The 13,723-nt window shown below is 35.7% G+C and overlaps 1 long non-coding RNA gene across 1 annotated transcript in view; it reads left to right on the top strand.

The window, feature by feature from the left end:
• The window catches only part of LOC138149837 (uncharacterized), a 30,764-nt gene that overhangs the window by 705 nt on the left and 16,336 nt on the right, over nt 1-13,723 (top strand). The window lies entirely within an intron of this gene.

Below are 13,723 nucleotides of genomic sequence, written 5' to 3'. Positions count from 1 at the left end.
ATATATATATATATATACCTCTGAGGGGAGGTTTTGCTTTGGGGCTCACTTTGGGAGGAGTTTTGTGATTTGACCAGATGAGACTCTGGGCAGTCTTTGAGCCCCCTGGCTTTGAAAACCCAGATGTTGGTGCTTCTCTCTCTGGTAACTGACTATGCAGGTATGTGATGGTCAAATAGCTAGAAGCCCTGCCTGTTAGTGAATTGTGTTATTTTCTCTGTGTTTTTGTCTGCTTGTAACTTCTGCTTGTATGCTCTGAAGTTCAGGGTGCTGACTTTTCGACCTGAACTAGGGAAATGATATATGTTTGATTAAAGTAATATTGTTAACCCTTTTTGAGTTGCTTTCCTTTAGAAAAGCAGATGAAAGAACCTGTGCTAGCAGCCATCCTTGGGTATGCTAGGGTGCTTGCTGCTACCTGGGCAGAGTACATTAATCCACCCTTTTCCTTCCTTCTGTTTTTTGAGACAAAGGTATCCCTAGTCTTATCGGTTGAAAGCATGTTGGACTTGGCTTTGGAAAACTTATATTTTGTCCTGGCTTGGATATTTTCTGTTTATGGAACTGGGAGAAAGTCTGTAATCATCAGATTCATTGTTTGTCAAAGAGTTAGCGAGTGGCAACTGTATAACTCATCTCAGGATGTTCCTGAAAGGAAAGTGCTCTCCAAATATTAGAATGCCAAAGAAATGTGAGCTGAAATGATGATAATCCCATTTGTCCAAGACCCTGAGCTGTCTAAATACTACCATTTTGTTCGCATGTTCAATCTTTCCTTCTCAAATGGGTTGTTCTGATTTGTCTACAAACATATTTAGATATCAACATCAGCAGTAGCAATGATAAAATTCCCTGAATGTTGTTTCCCCTATGTCATTCTACTTTTACCTGTCTGAAGTTCAAGGAGACATGTTCTACGCATAGTTCTCCTGCTTGAACATCACCAATTTTCTCCTTAATCCATTGTAGTCTGGCTTTTGCACCCTCCATAAAACCCTTAGAATGGTGAACATAGAAGAGAATACTACAGACAGAATGCTGGCCCTGGTCAGGAAAGCCCGAATTCAAATACCAGCTCTGAAACTTACCAAAGAGGTCAATGTGGGCAAGATTCTTAACCACTGTGGGTCTCAGCGGTCTGTAAAATGGGGAAGATAATCTCTATAGCATCCTTCACAAGTCTGTTATAAACATCAAATAAATTCTTATATGGAAAAGATTTTGCAAAAATTCATATGTGTAGATATCTACTATCACTATAATTATTAGAATGGTTCAAGGAGATATAGTTACAATCTTTTTTTTTTTTTTTTGCCTTTTGGAGGGCAATTGGGTTTAAGTAACTTGCCCAAGGTCACATGGCTAGTTTTTTTGTGTGTGGGTGTTAAGTGTCTGAGGCCGGAACCAAACTCGGGTCCTCCTGACTCCGGGGCCGGCGCTTTACTCACTGCGCCACCTAGCCACCCTGGATTATTATATTCTTAATCAGTCTGAAAATGGTGAAAGAAAATTGCAGCTCATTACTTCTCATTGTTTTAAACCAAATAATTTTATATTTTGAAAAGATGATAGGATTTTTTCCCCTGCACATTTGCTACCACCTTTAAAGATATTTCTTCTGTTTGTTCCCTCTGTTTGATAAGTTATATCAGCCAAGGCCCAGTTCTTTTTATGAAGGATTGGAAACAGCATTAACCATGCAGAACAGAGCACAGCTGCACTGGCAAGAAAGTGGATTAGATAAACTTCCCTTTGATCTTTTCTCTTCTAAGAAAAAGTACAGGCATGAAGTTTTCATTTCTTTAGAATGAGGTTCCTACCCACCTCCTTTTGCTTGGATATTGGATATTTTTTAGCTCTTATACCACAAATAGTGGGTACAAGACTGATCATGATATGGACCAACCTTATGTATTCTCAGAGATGTTTCCTATTACTATCAAAAAACACTTTGACAAAACTCCCCTCTGTAAACACCTCTATTTCTGTCCATAAAGTATTTGAGTCAGAGATATACCCATTATCAAGAATGGCTTTGTAATACAGAAGGTAATTATCTAAATCCATTCAAGCTCCCTATTTGAGAATTCACCCTCAGTTAAAAGTGTCTCCAAATAAGTCCAAGTAAATTTGTACTTTAAATGGATCATTAGATATTTTCTTTGTTGGATTGTACACTCTCTAGTTTCTTTCAGCATCCTTCTATTTGATCTCTCTGCCGCAAATCTCTCTCCAGTCTACAAAGAATCCTTCACACACCTGCCAAGAGGATGTTCTTTAAGCACAAAAACAAGTTTCTCTCTCTCTCTCCTTCTCTCTCTCTCTCTCTCTCTCCTTCTCTCTCTGTCTCTCTCTCTGTCTCTCTCTCTGTCTCTCTGTCTCTCTCTCTCCCCTTCTCTCTCTCTCTCTCCTTCTCTTTCTCTCTCTCTCTCTCTCTCTCTCTCTCTCTCTCTCTCTCTCTCTCTCTCTCTCTCTCTCTCTCTCTCTCTCTCTCTCTCTCTCTCTCTCTCTCTCTCTCTCTCTCTCTCTCTCTCTCTCTCTCTCTCTCTCCTTCTCTCTCTGTCTCTGTCTCTCTCTCTCTCTCAGGGAAGAAGACAGTTGGGGTTAAGTGACTTTCCCAGGGTCACACAGCTAATTAAGTGTCAAGTGTCTGAGGCCACATTTGAACTCAGGTCCTTCTGATTTCAGGGTTGATGCTATATTCACTGCACCACCTACCTGCCCCCTCTCTCTTTTAAAGCTTTTCATAACTTCATCACAGCTTATCTTCTAGTATCATTTTAAATTATTCCACCTCCTAAAACCTTTGATTCCAGCCAATCAGATTTTCTTTCTGTTAACCATTTATAATAACAATCACAAAAACAATAATAATAACAGCTAATATTTGTGTGCCAACAACTAGGTGGCATAGTGGATAGAGTGCCAGTCCTGGAGTCAGGAGGACTGAGATTAAATCCAACTTCCAAGACATACTAACTATGTGACCCTAGGCAAGCTACTTAACCCTGTTTGCCTCTGTTTTCTCATCCAGAAAATGAACTGGAGAAGGAAATGGCAAACTGCTCCAGTATCCTCAACAAGAGAAAAGCCCAAATAGAGTAATGTAGAGGTGGACATGACTTAAAAATGACTGAATAACAAAAAAAAAAAGTATTTGTCTACTGTTTTAAAGTTTGCAAAGCACTTTAGAAATATGATCTTTTTTTCTTACAGCAACCCTGAAAGGTACGTGCTACCATTATCTCTGTTTTACAATCCATTCCATTGCAATCCATTCCTCTAACTACTAGCACTCACACTCCCTATTTGTCTGTATTTATTCTCTTTATAATTATTCTTTGTAAGCTTATGCTTGCACTATCTCCTCTGTTAGACTAAAAGCTTCCTGAGAGTAGTGATTATTTCATTCTTTGACTTTGCCGAACATAGTACATGACACAAAGAGAGTTCTTAACAAATATTTGATTTGTTCGAATCATTACTCAATTCAACTGCATCATAGAGGATAAGGTTTGATTATTTCATATTTTACATAGGATAAAATTTTAGTACCACTTTCACAGCAATATGTATGTGTATGTTGTTGTTCATTCATTTCAGTTGTGTCTGAATTTTATGACCCCATTTTGGGGTTTTCTTGGCAAAGACACTGGAGAGATTTTTCCATTTCATTCTCTAGCTCATTGTACAGATGAGGAAACTGAGACAAACAGTTAAGTGACCTCCCCAGGATCACACAGCTAGTAAGTGTCTGAGATCATATTTGAATTAAGGAAGAACACATACATGCACACGTGCATGCATGCACTCACATAAATGCAAACCTCACAGCAGCCCTGGAAAGTGGGTAGAAAAAATATTGACTCTATTTTACTTATGAAGAGACTAAAGCTCAGAAATATTAAATAATTTGTTCATAAGTAGGCTTGTTTGACCAGCAAACAAGTCTACACCATGTTGCCTTTCTAGGAAAAGAACTAAAAAGAAAACTTTATGTAAGAACACCAATTTTTCTTAAGTTCTGTCTATAGTTGGGGGAAGGGAGTGTGGAGAGAAGATAGAAAGAGTGTGTACTCATGGTGCTAATAATGTGTATTCCTGGGATGATAGCTAACTGTTCTTGCTTAATTTCTACTCCTTGTTTAAAAAAAAAGACTTTTGAAAAGAGTGGGTACGTTGGCTAAACTCATTGTTTCCTTCTTACGACAGTCTTAGCAGAATAGTTCTGGTAGAAGTTGGGGCCAAATATAGTCTGTTGTTATCAGAATCAACACACAAAGTCATGTCCTTATGCAAAAAAGGCCCCAGAAAAAGTGCCAGGGATCATAGAATTATCTTCTTTGTCTTAGTTTGTAATGCAGGGTAATGCTGTTTCTCTTCTAATTAAATTCGTGGGATTTGGTCTATATTTCAGAATGAAAAAGACAACCACACCCAGTTCCCCAGCTCAAACAAACAAAAACACACACATTTTCCATGTCTTGGAAATCGCAAAATATTTCCACTTATTACATCAATTAAAAGCAAGATGAAAGAAACATAAACTTCCCCCCAACTACAGTGGTTTTAGACTTTTACTTGGTCTATTCTATGTCCATTAAAATATGAATCTCACTTTAGCATGATGTTTAAAACTATGGTGTGGGGACTGGGAGGAGGATGAAATTCCAATGGAATATATCTAAGATGTTTGAAATTAAGTATCAGGAACTTTAGACATACAAATTAGAAAAAGTATTCTCCAAAAATCTTGAAATACTAAAAATAGAGAAGTGGCATACTGTGATAGATGTAGCACCACTAGAAATGTCTATTTCACAGAATTGTCTCAACAACCCTGGAATAAATGAAATAATAAACGTGAAAATATTTTGCAAGGTATAAAGCACTACATAAAGGTCAATAATTATTGTTTGCAATGCCTTCAGGGAGAGATAAATAGGAAAGATGAAAACAAATAGAAATTCGAATTTTAGGAACTGCTACATTGAGTCATAAAATACTAGAACTGGAAGGGACCTTTGAGGTAATTTAGTCCAACCTCTTAAAAGAAGAAGTTAAAGCAGAATGTGGTTAAACTGACTTGTCCAAAATTATCCAGATTACTAATGACATTGAGTAGTTTCTTAAAAGTATGAACTGTAGAATTTATTGAACTAATAAAATTTTCATTTTTGTATGTTCCCCTTTTACTATCTTTAGCACACTCATTCTGAGAGAAGGAAATCTCAATAATTTTTCTACTTTTATTTTCCCTGAATTCCTGTCCTATTTTCTATAGTGTTGTAGTGGACTATAAAATTCCATGAGTCAACAATACCGTGTACTGTCAAAAGGATGAGTGTGACCTTAATATAATGGAACTATAATATCCAGATGAGAGGAATCACAACCCTACTATTTGTCGATAGAGGGTTGGCATCAGAGTGAAAAAAAGTTGGGCTCTAGTCTAGCTTCTGATATACACTGGCTATGAAATCTGGAGAAGTCACTGAATCTCAGTGCTCTAGGCCAATGATTCTCAAAGTGTGATCCAGGAATCCCTGGGATTCTGGAGTCCCTCTGACAGTGTCCATAAAGTCAAAACTGTTTTCATAATAATATTAAGATATGTTAATTTCTAAAATGTTAAATATTGATAGATATTTGTTGTTATTCAGCCATTTCCAATTCATGAGGTTGTTGAAGAAGTTTCAGGTGAGGGTAGGATAATCTCTGATATTCCTTCCAACATAGGATTTTATATTTCTTCTTTTTTCTTAATAATAGTTCATATTTATATAGGACGTTATGGTTCATAAAAATCTTTCCTACCACAATCCTATTGAAGTAGTATTATAGGCATCATTATCCTTATGTTTCATTCAAAGACATTCTGAAACAACTGTGTGATTGATGGAGAAGGGTTAAAAGAGAGTAAGTCTGCATTTAGCCAATGGTGTCTCACCTTTTTGGTCTCTAGTGGCTCTGCTCAGATCCCACAGCTTTCTGCTTCCTCTGTTCTGAAGAAAAAAGATGATTTCCATTGTTTTTCTGTTTCCATGAGAAGATACCAATAAGAGCGAGAAGGACTTCCGTAGCTATAGAAAGCCTTTATTATTAAGAATTGAAGTGCTAAAGAACCAAACATTAAATTTGAAAAGAAAGTTCATCTTTCTTTTTTTCTTAAACATCTGCCTTCCATTTATTTGGAAATCATGTCTTAGGGTATGTCAGTAATACACACTATAGTCACAAAGTTTTGCTTCTTTTTCTCTAAATAGTACTTTTCAGAGCTACGAGGCTGAATTCCAATTAATTTCAGGATTGTCCTTTAGGATAAACCATATCTCCCTTAAGGGGGAAAACATGAAAATCTTAACTATAATAACTCAGGGTGTATACAATAGTACATCAAAGCATAATTCATACTATTTTTAGTGCATGGTGTTTAGTGTCATTTGGGCCACTAATAATATATTATTATCTGATTTTTAGTTCCTTGAAACTATTCTCCAGTTACCATTGAGTTAATCCTAAAATTGCCACCAAAAATTTGACTCCAAGACTTTACAAATAATGCAGTTCTGTGGGTAAACATGTTTTAACATGGTTCCATTAAAAATGTGCACTTCCCAAGTTGTAAAGTTGAAAGCTGCACAAGAATTTTATAAACATCCGGCACAAAATAAGAGTAGTTTGGCTAAGAAAGTCCAGAATCCAGTCCTCAGGAGGACAGTTTTAGCTGTGTTATGTAAATTCAAAGGAAGATAAAGAAATCAAAGGACCTCAATCCAATCATATAACCAAAGCCTGCTCTTTTAAGTGCTTAAATTCAGAGCTTTTCCCCCAACTTTTTTTTTGTTTGGTTTCAAAGGGGATGGACAAAAGTCTTCAGTGGAACCAACACCTGTTCTTAGGTCAGATTAATTTCCTAGGACAAATGCATTAGATATGCCAACTAGGTAGCCAGTGTGAAGACCGCAGCAGAGCCTACTTGCTTTACTGAGTTTAATATCCTTGACAAAGGTTTCTGTAATATAGGATACAAAAAGTTAATTCCAGATGGAGATGGTTAGGAATGGAATCAAGATGGGATTATTCACTGCCACAGAAGAAAATACAGGGAGCATCTTTCCAAGTTAACTTGGACTCTGAATAAGAGCCCAGTTAAAATCTGCAAGGAATGAGGAAGAATTGAAGCCAGTGGTAAGATTGGCTTGCTAAGTTTGAGTCCTAGAGAATAATCATGAAAATGATTTTTTAATACAGTTTGATTAGTCATAACAATAAAAACAAAAACAAATAGGACCTTTAAAAGTGAAAATACCTAAGTGGGCATATTTTTGCTATCAAAATGTGTTTTAGCTTTAATCTATTATGTGGCAAAAGAAAGGTGTAAATGTAGTGTAAGTTAATTTAATTTATGTATTCATTCATTAATATTGAACAGTTACATGTCTACTATACTAAGTATTAAAGGAAACAGTTTAGAAAGACATAATCGCAGAAAACTTATAGTCACAAAATTGGTTAATGTTCAAAGCAGGGTATTTTTACCCAGTTCTCCTGCTGCCTAATCCAATGTTCTTTCCACTGTGTTGCAAATCATAATCTATTGTTTAACAATCTTTTTTCAAAAAGTATTTATTAATTATGTATGAATCATTAAATCTCCATGTCTCTCACCATCTAGTAAAGCAATATAGCACATACAGAAATAGATCTAATATAAATTTCAATTAAATTTAATAACTATTTTTTAGGTATTAGACACCATCATATGTAAGGCTTTGTACTAGTTGTTGGGAAGAAATAAAACTAAATTAATAGATATAAACTACATTTAGATATAAAACTAGACCATTATTCATGTAAATAGTATGTATCAAAGTTAGGATTTAAAAGAAAGTGTTCTTGACTTCAAAACAGGTCTTCTACTGACTATGCCTTGTTACTGCTATTTTCCTGCTTTCCCTCCTGCTCTTTTGTGCTCCCCAATGAACATATTAACATAGGCCCTATTCTCAAGGATTTTACAATCAAATTAGGATAAAAGAATAAGGAAGTACTCAAATTCAAAGTGAAATGTAAGTGAGGCCAAATAAAACGTCCAGACAAAGTGGTCCAGGAAAATTGGAAGAGGGAGACAACATTTTTGGCTATAATTTCAACACCTTAAGGACATAGGTACTTGGTTGAGTGTTTTCAAACAGAATAAATGTTTTGGTTTTTTGTCTTCATAAAAATAAGATAGTAGCTTGAAAATAAGATGCCTTTAAAATATATTTGTTGAATTGAATTGAGTTCAACTGAAGGACAGTGAGAAAAAGGCAGAAAAATGGGAGAAGACTGGACAAGATGGGCTTACTCAAGCGTATACTGGAGCTAATTCAAACCAGTTAGCAAGAGCCATTTCTTTTTGTTTTGCTCTAATTTATTATTTACTTTCAAGAATTTTTAATTTTTTTAAATTTTTCCCTCAATTACATGTTAAAACAATTTTTAACATTTTTTTAAGTTTTGAGTTCCAAATTTTATCTCTCCCTCCCTCTTTCTCCTTACACCTCCCTGAGATGGCAAGCAATCAGATATAGTTTATGCATATATAGTCATGTAAAACATTTCCATATTAGCATTTTGTACAAGAAGACTTAAATAAAAGAAAAAAATGAAAGGAAAAAAGTGAAAATAGCATGCTTCAGTCTGTATTCAAACAATGTCAATTCTTTCTCTGGAGGTGGATAGTATGCTTCATCATTAGACCTTTGGGATTGTCTTGGATCATTGTAGTGATCAGAATAGCTAAGTCATTTACAATTCTTCATCAAAAGATATTGCTGTTACTGTGTTTAATGTTATCTGAGTACTGTTTACTTCACTTTGCATAAGTTCATGTAAGTCTTTCCAGGTTTTTCTGAAAGCATTCAGCTTGTCATTTCTTGTGGCACAATAATATTTCATTACAATTGCACACCACAACTTGGTTAACCATTTCCCAGTTGATGGGAATTCTCTTGATTTCCAATTCTTAGCCACCAAGAAATAGATCTGCTATAAATATTTTTGTTCAAGTAGGACCTTTTCCCTTTTTTATGATCTTTTTGGCATACAGACCTAGTAGTGGTATTGCCGGGCCAAAGGGTATGCACAGTTTTATAGCCCTTTTCACATAGTTCCAAATTGCTCTTCAGAATTGATGGATCAGTTTACAATTCCAACAAAAATGCATTAGTGTCCCAATTTGCCCACACTTTCAGCATTCATCATTTTCCTTTTTTTTTGTCTCATTAGCCTATCTGATAAGTATGAGGTGGTACCTCAGAGTCCTTTTAATTTGCATTTCTCTAATCAATAGTGATTTAGAAAATTTTATTTTTCATATAGCTATAGATAGCTTTTATTTCTTTTTCTGAATATGGGGAAATGACTTATATTCTTATAAATTTGACTCACTTCACTATGTATTTGAGAAATGAGACCATAGGGGCAGCCAGGTAGCACAGTGAGAGCTCCAGCTCCGGTGTCGGGGTGACCTGGATCAAATCCAGGCTCAGATACTCAGCACCACACCCAGAAATAACTGGCCGTGTAACCTTGAGCAAGTTACTTAACCCCGATTGCTTTAAAAAAAAAAAAATGAGACCATTATCAGACATACTTGTTGCAAATTTTTCCCAGTCTTCTGCTTTCCTAATAATTTTGGTTGCATTGGTTTTGCTTGTACAAAACCTTTTCAATTTTACATATTCAAAATGATCTATTATACACAATATAATACTCTCTATGTCTTCTTTGGTCGTAAATTCTTTCCTTATCCATAGATCTCACAGATAAACTATTCCCTGCTCTTCTAGTTTTCTTATGGTATGACCCTTTATTGTATAAATCTTGGGAGGTGAAGCCAAGATGGCAGAATGAAAGCAAGGACTCACCCACAACTAAAATAGTGAGTTTTTGTTCTGAAAGCTTGGATCTTTGGATTTATCATATGGCAGATTACCTTTGTCATTTAATATAATATAATTTGTACCTAATCTATTCCATTGATCCACCACTCATTTTCTAGCAGATTGTTCCAATAATTACCACTTTATAATACAGTTTAGGCTCTGGTATGGCTAGACCACCTTCCTTCACACTTTTTTCATTGATTCTCTTGATATCCTTGACCTTTTGTTTTTTTCAGATGAGTTTTGTTATTCTTTTTTCTAGCTCTATAATTTTTTTTATAATTTGATTGGTACACCACTGTAATGGCAAGCAAAGTAGTACTTCACTGCTTTTTTCAGCTACTCAGGTGCCTTTGAGCTACACCTTTAATTATGTCTAGTCTTTGTTGGAAACAGTATACATTGTGTTGTCCTTAATAGACCTAAGGGAGTTTAGGGACTTTCCCTGCCCATAATAGGTTTAATGTCATCACATGGAGCCCATGGTGGGAAAAGCTTGCCAAAAGAGCACAACAGAAAGGGTAAAGCAGGAAGTGTGGAACAGGAAGGAGCAGAGAAAAACTTGAACATGAGCTGGAACCAAGCAGAACTGAGAGGGAGAACATTTGTGATGTCTGCACTTTGCCTGTCTGCTCCTTCTTTGCTGATGTTACTTTGTAAGAATGAAGCATTCTTTTGAAAGAGGACTTTACTGCTGTTTACAGAAGTCCTGGGACTTAACTGTTGATTTGTGTTTGATTTCTCAGACAGAAGCTTTGTCTGTTGGTCTGTGTTACTTCATCAGACAGAAAGTGAATTGAGATGATAGTACTGTCAAAGTGTGTAAATATTGTTGTATCTCTGTTAAGCTTAATGTGTGTAGATATTGTTGTAGCTCTGTTAAGCTTTATGTTCCTACAACCAGAAACTTCACAGAGCATTCCCTGTAAGCTGAGGTAAGAAACAGTAGTGGAGAGAGGCCTACATGTTTGTCCAGGCAAGAGTTGGGAGAGTTGCCTACTTGTGAATCCAGGCAAGAGTTGGGTGAATCCAGGCAAGAGCTACAAGCAACCAGCCCATGGAAGAGGAGCCATGGGGCTTGGAAGTCAGTCTCCAGTTAAGATAAAAGAGGACTTTACTCGGGTTCTCAATATTGACCGATGGTATTGTAACTTACTGTGACCTAGGGGTGGATAGTGTTTGTATATTCTGCTTCCCCTTAAGGATGATTGGCTTTACAAGCACTGAATAGATAGATTAATTTAGTTGGATTGTCATTTTTATTATATTGGCTCAGTCTACCCATAAAAAATGAATATTTTTCCAGTTGTTTAGAGCTGACTTTATTTGTGTGAAAAATATTTTGTAGTAGCCTTCATATAGTTCCTGGATTTGTCTTGGTATGGCTATACCATCTTCCTTCACATTTTTTTTCATTGATTCTCTTGATATCCTTGATAGACTTACAAGTATTTTATATTGTCTATAGTTATTCTAAATGGAATTTCTCTTCTTATCTCTTGCTGCTGGACTTTGTTGGTAATATATAGAAATGCTGATGATTTGTGTGGGTTTGATGAGGTATGGGCTCTGGGAGCCCCCTCTAGCTCTCCTTGAGTCCTTGAGGTACAGCCTCTGGGAACCTCCCTTGGACTATTGGTTAAATCATCCCATTTGATGAGGCATTTGCATGAGGCAATAAGTCTTACATTGTAGCTGAGCCCAAGCCTCTATTACTAGACTTCCCACCCTCTGTTACTAAACTTCCAATCTATCAAAATATAGATCCACCCTTGAACTGGCCTAGCCCACCATTGTCTGTAGTCTCCAGCTACTTCCCACCCTTAATCACTCACTGACCTCATTAACTCTTCCTGAAGACCCTCCCCAAACTCCTCCTCTAGACCACCCCCAGATTCCTCCCACAACCTTCTGTATACAGGACCCCATCTGGTCTTCATGTTTCTGAGAGCGCCATAGAATGCCATGTGGGGTACAGCGCCATAGAATGACCTAGCACAGACTTACTCTGTGTCTAACACAAGCGAATTTTTAATAAACATTAATTTTCTTTGGCTGAGAGAAGACTTGAGTCGAATTCATTAGGCAGGACCCAGCGTGTTGGTTATTTTGGGGTCTCCAGAGCAACCCTAACCCTCTTAGTGGGTACCATGTTTTGTATCTTGTGAGGGGCAGCTAGGTGGCGCAGTGAGTAGAGCATGTTCATATTTCCATCAATGCTGTGAATATTGCATTGGTGCTACAGGTCATAGCTTTATTTCCTCATTGACCGTTCTAATTCCTTCAATTTCTTTTTTTTCTCTTATTGCCATAGCTAATATTTTTAGTACAATGTTGAATAATAGAGGCGATAATGAGCGTTCTTGTTTCACCCTGACTGTACTGGGAAGGCTTATACCTTATCCCCATTACAAACAATGCTTGCTGATGGTTTTAGATAAATATTACTTATCATTTTAAGGTAAGTTCAATTTATTCCTATTCTCTCTAGTGTTTTTAATAAGAAAGGGCATTGTATTTTGTGAAATGCTTTCTCTGCATCTATTGAGATAACCATATGGTTTCTCCATATTTTATTATTGATATGTTCAACTATGCTGATAGTTCCTAACATTGAACGAACCCAGTCTTACTGGTATAAATCCTACCTCGTCATAGTGTTTGTATTCCTGTAATCTCTTTTCCAGTTTTTTATTTAAAATTTTTGCTTTTGTTAGGAAAATCGATCTATAATTTTATTTCTCTGTTTTAACTCTCTGATTTTAAGTATCTATACCCATATTTGTGTCATAAGAGGAATTTGGTAGAATTCCTTCTATGCCTATTTTTCCAATATTGCGTTTGATTTTTAGGATTTCTAATTTGGTATTTAGTTGGAGGGGTGTGTTTTAATTTGTTCTTTTTTATGTTTTTTTTTTATTTGTATGACCAGTTCATTGATCTGCTTTTTTTTTTCTTTTGTTGATGTAAATAATTAGAGATAGGAAATTTCCTATAAGTACCACTTTGGCTGAATCCCATAAATTTTAGTATGTTGTTTCATTGTTGTCATTTTCTTTAATGAAATTATCAATTGTTTCTGTAATTTGTTCTTGGAGCCACTTGGTTTTTTTTAGGATTGGATTATTTAATTTCCAATTTGCCCTCTGGTTCTAGTATATCAAAGCAGTTTTCCTTGAAAATGTTCCAAGGTTTTTTCATGGCTTTCACATAGTCCGATAATTCTTAAATTATCTCTCTTGGATTGATTTTCTAGGTCAATTGTTTTTCCAATGAAAAATTCCACTTTTTCTTCTATTATTTTACTCTTTTGATTTTGTTGTATCATATCTTGATGTTTGGTGGCATCATTAATATCCACTTATTCAATTCTAATTTTTAAGGAATCATTTTATTCAATGACCTTTTGTACTTCTATTTCCATTTGGCCAATTCTATTTTTTTATTTCTTCAGTGATTTTTTGTATATTTTTTCCATGCTGTTGATTCTTTTTTTTTAATGATTCTCTCATTTATTTTCCCAATTTTTCTCTTACTTCTCTAATTCGATTTTTAAGCTCTTCTAATACTTTATATGGGCCTGAGATCAAATTACATTTTTCTTTGAAGCTTCACATATAGCCATTTTGACACTATTTGACTCTACTAAGTTTGTGCGGTGATTTTCCCTGTCACCATAAAAACTTTCTATGGTTAAGGTTTTGTTTTGTTTTGTTTTGTTGGGGGGGGGATTTATTTTACTAGGAGTGACTTGATAGGTTTTTTTTGTTTTGTTTTGCTTTTTTGGA

The sequence above is a fragment of the Petaurus breviceps genome, unplaced genomic scaffold (genome assembly GCF_028583685.1).
Source record: "Petaurus breviceps papuanus isolate PSGF00001 unplaced genomic scaffold, PetGlider_PUasm1.0 90849, whole genome shotgun sequence".
Classification (NCBI taxonomy): Eukaryota; Metazoa; Chordata; class Mammalia; order Diprotodontia; family Petauridae; genus Petaurus; species Petaurus breviceps.
The sequence above is the reverse complement of the archived record's forward strand: the minus strand, read 5'-3'. Positions and strand labels throughout refer to the sequence as shown.